Source organism: Chenopodium album, chromosome 12 (genome assembly GCF_948465745.1).
Source record: "Chenopodium album chromosome 12, dcCheAlbu1.1, whole genome shotgun sequence".
In the NCBI taxonomy this organism is placed as follows: domain Eukaryota; kingdom Viridiplantae; phylum Streptophyta; class Magnoliopsida; order Caryophyllales; family Amaranthaceae; genus Chenopodium; species Chenopodium album.
This window is the reverse complement of record NC_137845.1, coordinates 41,758,983-41,765,166: the sequence shown is the minus strand read 5'-3', so window position 1 is coordinate 41,765,166 and position 6,184 is coordinate 41,758,983.

Here is a 6,184-nt window from a genome sequence, read left to right as displayed (position 1 = left end):
GAAAGGTATTTTCAAGCCCCCATCCAACTACACAATTATTGGACCCATATCGTGGACCAAACTAAACTGGATTGGACGTTTTTTCATAAATAGGATACGAAATGAATGATTTTTGAAAACAGAAATGAATTATTTTATTGGAAAACAGAAGAATTCACGAGACTCTTCAACATTTTACCTCGTTCGATAATAAATGACGTGAAAGATAGTCATCATTGGGTTTGATTTTTGGGGAGACACAATCAGGTGTCTATAGAAGCCCCCACTTTGACTGAGTTTGGAGAAACGTAAGTTTCGAAAACAAAAGTCAAATTAGCGATAAGGATTGAGAATGATTCAGAACGTTCTGCGATCCTAAATCATTCTTGCAACGCCGATACCTGCAAACTAGCGTTAGTTAAACAGATAAGAGAGTTAGAAATGTGTATCTTGCACCGTCGAGCACACGTCTCTGGAGTAACCGATTTTTGTTGCATTTTGTTGTGACGACCTCCACAATGCCTCGTGAACGCCATTTGAAGGTAACAATGCCTCGCTATCTTCAATTGTTGCGACAATCTTCCACAGTACCTCGGGAACACCGTCGAAGGTGACTGTACCTCGCCATCTTCAGTTCTTGTGGCTATACCTCGCCACGGCATTACCTCACCGCTGTAGGCAATCTCCTCTGTACCTCGGGACATCACCGAAGACCGCTGCATGTCGCTATCTCCAATTTTGTGGCAGTACCTCGCCGCGGCAGTACCTCACCGCTGTAGACAATCTCCTCTGTTCCTCGGGACATTGTCGAAGACTGCAGCATGTCGCTATCTCCAATTTCTAGGTTTTACCTTGACTCGACCAATTTATTGGAAACCTTCACACCCTAGTAAAAGCCGTCGAAGATTCAATACCTCGTGATCCTCATTTTGCTGATGCTTCGTCATGTTGAATGCGTACTTTCCCAATACTTCGGTGTAATTTGTTTTTCCAGTACCTCGGCGCATTTTAGACGTAATGAGCCGATACTTTGGCTCTTGTGCTTACTCGTGAACCAATACCTCGGTGCTTGGGCTTTGTAATGAGTCGATACTTAGGCGCTTTAAGTCAATGAGATGATCGTCATCAAGCCAATCACTAATCGCGATTGTAATCGAGCCGACTACTAATGATGTCAATTGCTTTAGGGGCTAAATGGCGTACCAAGGAGCCCAAACACTAAATGTGGTCCGCATAATCCAGTTATGGGACCCATAGATTCCATCGCTGGTAGTGGCAAATGCATCGTGCAACTTCAATCCTCATCGCATCGCGATGGTCATATCGCATGGCGATGTAAGCATCGCATAGAGATATGTTTGTATTTTGCGGATTCTTCTTCTCATTTCGAGTAATCTTCTCAAATATTCTTGTCTTCACTCCTAAAAGTGGTAGACTTTTTCATCTTTGGAAAATCCATCTCAAGATTTCCTTAATCTTCCAATTGATTTCCGTAGAAATCTTCCATCCTAGGAATTCTTTGTGATCATAATCATCACTGCTCAGTCAACCAATATGATCGTCATCAGGCTGATCATCAATCAAATGTGATCGTAATCGGGTTGACTACTAATCGAATTAGCTATCACTCATCATGATGCTCGAAAGGCTCAAAAGCGTAATCATCTTCTTTGGAAGGATTCGATTTACTCATCACGAGGTTTGAGTAAATAATTGTCGTCTGGAAAATCTATCTGTAGGAATTCAAGTCGTATCATATCCGGTTTCATCGTGCGGCAATAATGTTGTTGCGCCATGTTGTTTCCGTCGTGCTGTATTGGAATTAAGATTAGAGTTTTAAAACCCTTTCTGCTCGTTCATTCGGTTTCTACGCCTTTGCTCATTTGTGCTCAACCTTAAGTTTTTTTTGTAAAGATTGCTCATCCATTAGGGACTTACTGTACCTGCATCTATATTTTGGACTATAGAACTTTGCTCATGTTTATAACTATCTTGAGGTTGACCCAAGGTTTGGTGTTACTCAACTCAATGTGTTACCAACTCGACTCAACGTGTTTTGACACGTGTGACTTGACATGACTCAAGGTGCAAACTCCACTCGATGTGATATGACATGACATGACCTAACGTACATGACTCGTGTGTGCATTGTGTTGTGATTGTGCTCGTGTGACTCGAAAATGCAGAAAAAAACAAAAATTTTCCTTCATTTTTGTGGAGGGTACCGACTTTCTCCTGAAAAAGAAAGATGTAAAAATGAATGAGTGAAAAATGAAGCTTTTGAACTTCCCCAAAAAGAAAGAAATATGAAAAAGGATAATTCGAGTAATGATGCATGTTGAATGAGTTTTAATAAATTTTATGGATTGATGTTGTATCTCATGGTGCAAGGATTATAGCGTCCTAGACTATCTCAGTTGATGACTCAATGATGAAAGTATTTGGGTAACTTAGGCGTGGAGGCTAAGTACTTCATACTATGTTATGCAATGATGATATGAGTATGAATTACTTTAATATGACAAGACATGCTTCAAAGTTGTGTCAAGATTTCATGACAAAAGGTTCCTAGGGGAAGGATTATTTGGCTATGTATTTGTGATGTGTGTGAAAGTAACACTACGGTTAAGCAGCAGAGGCTAAAGTTGTGGAAAATATTTTGAGAAGAGTCAAATGATGGTGACTCTTAGGCTGGGTAGGCTAATGAAGTAGGGTTCAAGCCCCCAAGTCTAGCTCTAAATGGATAGGGATGAGCATTGGAGATCCCTTGATATGATCATATATGAATGTATTATTATTACAGCCGCACCCCAATGTGAGGTTGCCTACGTATCCATTAGGATTTAGGCCGAATGTAGCTCTAGCCAAACCTCGCACAAGTATGTGTATATACCTCAAAGAGGTATTTCAAGGGTTGTAATGTGGTTAGGCTAAAGGTTGAAGAAGAAAGGATAAAAGCTCAAGACCCAAAATAAGCTCCCAAGGTGTGCAACCTTGCATTTGAATCTTTGTATTTGTATGCTTGAGGTTTCTCACTTTTGAACTCTTTTGTTTATTGTATTTATTTTTTACTCTCTTTTGTTGCTTTGGCATTTTTTTATTCGAATAAGTGTGGGCAATCCCGATCATGCAGTCTATCACTCACTTGGCATTTATGTTTCTCAGGCACGGTACCGAGCACTCGATAAGAGACGCAATCCAAGACGTGTTCTTATCAAAGCCATGTTTATATCAAGGATATTGGAACACTTGCCCTTTTGCACACTTTTATTGCTATTTTCTTTTTGAACTTTTGAAATCTAGGTAAAAATCACTCAATCTTTTATATTTAGAAATTGTATAAGTTGCACACCATCCCATCCCAAGGTTGAGTGGATGTGGGTTGAAAAAAGAAAGGTCAATCGTTACACGAATCTCAAAGTGGTTTATCAAGAAAGGTATTATATATTTGAAAAGGTGAAGGTAATGTGATGTGGCTACAAGAGGTGCCTCAAATCATTGGTATACCTTGTGCTTAATTTGACAATTTTTTCTTTTTTTTAATGCAATGCAATGATCATATGTAAGGAAAGAAATGCTCATTTTATTAAAATAAAAAGGATAAAATCAAACTTTGATAAATCTAATGAAAATGAAGGGTGCCTATGCTGGAATTATTGAGGGAAAGAGGAAACAAATATAAGAAAAGAAATCATGAAATCTTTGTCATTGAAGCGCGACTCATGCTTATCACCGCCCGGTCTCCTTGCCAGTTGGAGGGAATGGAATCTTGTTTGTATCGATGAGATATTGAATGAGGTTTTGAAACTTGTGACATTCATTTGCAGTATGACCATTTCCTCGATGGTACTTGCAATAGGAGTTGGGATTCCACTCGGGTGTTCTCTTTTCGAGAGGAGGATCTTGCATAGGTCCAATAGGAGTGATGAGTCTTTTAGCATAGAGTCGATCAAAGATGATATTGTAGCTTATTCCGATCGGGGTGAACTTTCTTTCCGGTTCTTTGGTCTTTAAAATATCTTTGTCGAGAGCCCAAATTTCGTCGCTGTAACTGTCGTTTTGATGGGAAGAAGCGGAAGAAGGATCATCGCTCTTCCAGCTCTTGCCATTGTCGCCATTGTCATTAATTTTGGCCTTCTTGTTGCTCGAAGGAACATGAAGGCAATTTGAATTAATGAGGTCTTGAATACGATCTTTAAGGGCAAAGCACTTTTCAGTGGTGTGACCATGGCCTCTATGATATCTGCAATAGGAGTTTGGATCCCAATTGGGAGACCGTTTCTCAGGTACCGGATCTAGGATTGGACCAACAGGGTGAATGAAACCTTGGCCTTGGAGGTAGTCGAAAGCTTCATTATAAGTCATTCCTATTGGTGTGTATGCATCAATGGTCCGTTTTACCCGCAGCTTAGGAGCATTGAGTTTTTCCTCACATCCTTGATGGGAAGAAGAAGGAGGGTACTCGTTCTTTTCACTCTTTCGATCCTGGCAATGAGAGTTTTTTTCAATAACCATCATCCGATTCGCTGGTCCTTCTACCGCACTCATAAGCATGACAACAACATTTCGTAGTTTATGAACATCCTCTTTCAAACTTGACTAGTTTTCCCCGGTATCACCTAAGAAAACTTCTTCTTTACTGGCCATTATTACAAACCTTCTTCATTTTCGAATCGGTTATCAAGAGTGATACTTGAACAAAAGTGTTGTCCTTGATTAGACACCCTTCTCTCCTTGACCAAGTGCTGTGGAAAGGGAAGTCATGGATACTTATTGTTAATTATTTGACTCAAACTCGATTCAACATGCATAGATGGGGAAAATCATGGAGTATGAGAGGAATGATATGTATGGAGAAAGCATGTAAGATGAAATTAGAATAAAGGTGTAAGGTATGTAATGTACGGAAAGTGGTGTGAAAGAATGTGGAAAGCTATAGAAATTTCTGGAATAGGACGGACCCCCAAATCAAATGACGGAAAGGACGACTCATACAAGAACCTAAGGCACGATCATGGTGTAAAAAAAGCATGTACAAAGTGTGTGAATACTTGTGAGTGTAAGTGATATGTTCAAGACTCGTGTCATGACCGTGTGACTAGACCCGAACGAAGACTAAGTTAAGACCTCATGTATATACACTAAGCTGGATAGGATGTGGTATTTTGATCATAACTTTTGATTAGTGACTTCGAATTGAACGAAAACAACGTCAAATGAAAGATAAAATCCGGGGCTACAGATCCATAGGTGGCACGACACGTAACTCCTCCTAAAACTCCGGCTATGACCAAAACAAGTTGACATTTGTGCAGGATACGGTAATAAAAAAAACCAGGTTGACTCAAAGGAACTATGACTCGATTTTAGACATATTTATAAGTTCAAATTAATTAATCAATTAATTAAGCAAATTCCTTTAGTCATTGATTAGTTTATTTAGACTTATTATTAAACACAAGTCAAACAAACGGTTAGCTTAATCACACATAGGCTATGCACAAGTAGTCAAATAGTCACAATATGATGCAATGAGTTTGCAACCTAACCATGGCTCTAGTTCTCTAAAGTTCAAGGATTATGGTAGTCAAAAAGGGTCTATGGTTATGAGTCCGGATGCATCGCGTGAAAATCTTACCTTTGGAAAGGTTAGCGCGTATGGATTGGACCCCGCAAGTTAAACTTGTTTTCATGGTTTGATGAATTCACAAACTCGGATGTACCCTTCATTGCACGAAGCGTTCAATTGGGTAGATGGAGCGTGAATTCCCAAGGGCTAAAGCCACATGTAGAACACATATGGTTTTCGAAAAAGAAGGAAAAGACTGAATCAGGAAGTAAAATTGATCAAACAGTACTCGAATCGGCAAAACAAGATAGCAGACTTCTGACTCAATATTGGAAGAACTCAGCGCGAGAAAATAGGATCCATCGCGCAGCGATGACTCTATCACACCGCGATGAAACCATCGCATAGTGACAGACACTGTTGTCTCAGCGACAGTTCCTACATGCCTCGGTAACTTTCTGTATTCTCGGGATTCTCGATTTTTTGTAGCGTTTTTTCGATTCTAGTTATGAAAGATATTTCCCAAATTTCCTAGGTGTAAAATCCTATGTTTTTGACGCATTACGGATGGTCTTTCCAATGCGGATCTTTTCATGCTTATGCAATTAATGTTAATCAAAATTACGCACATGAATA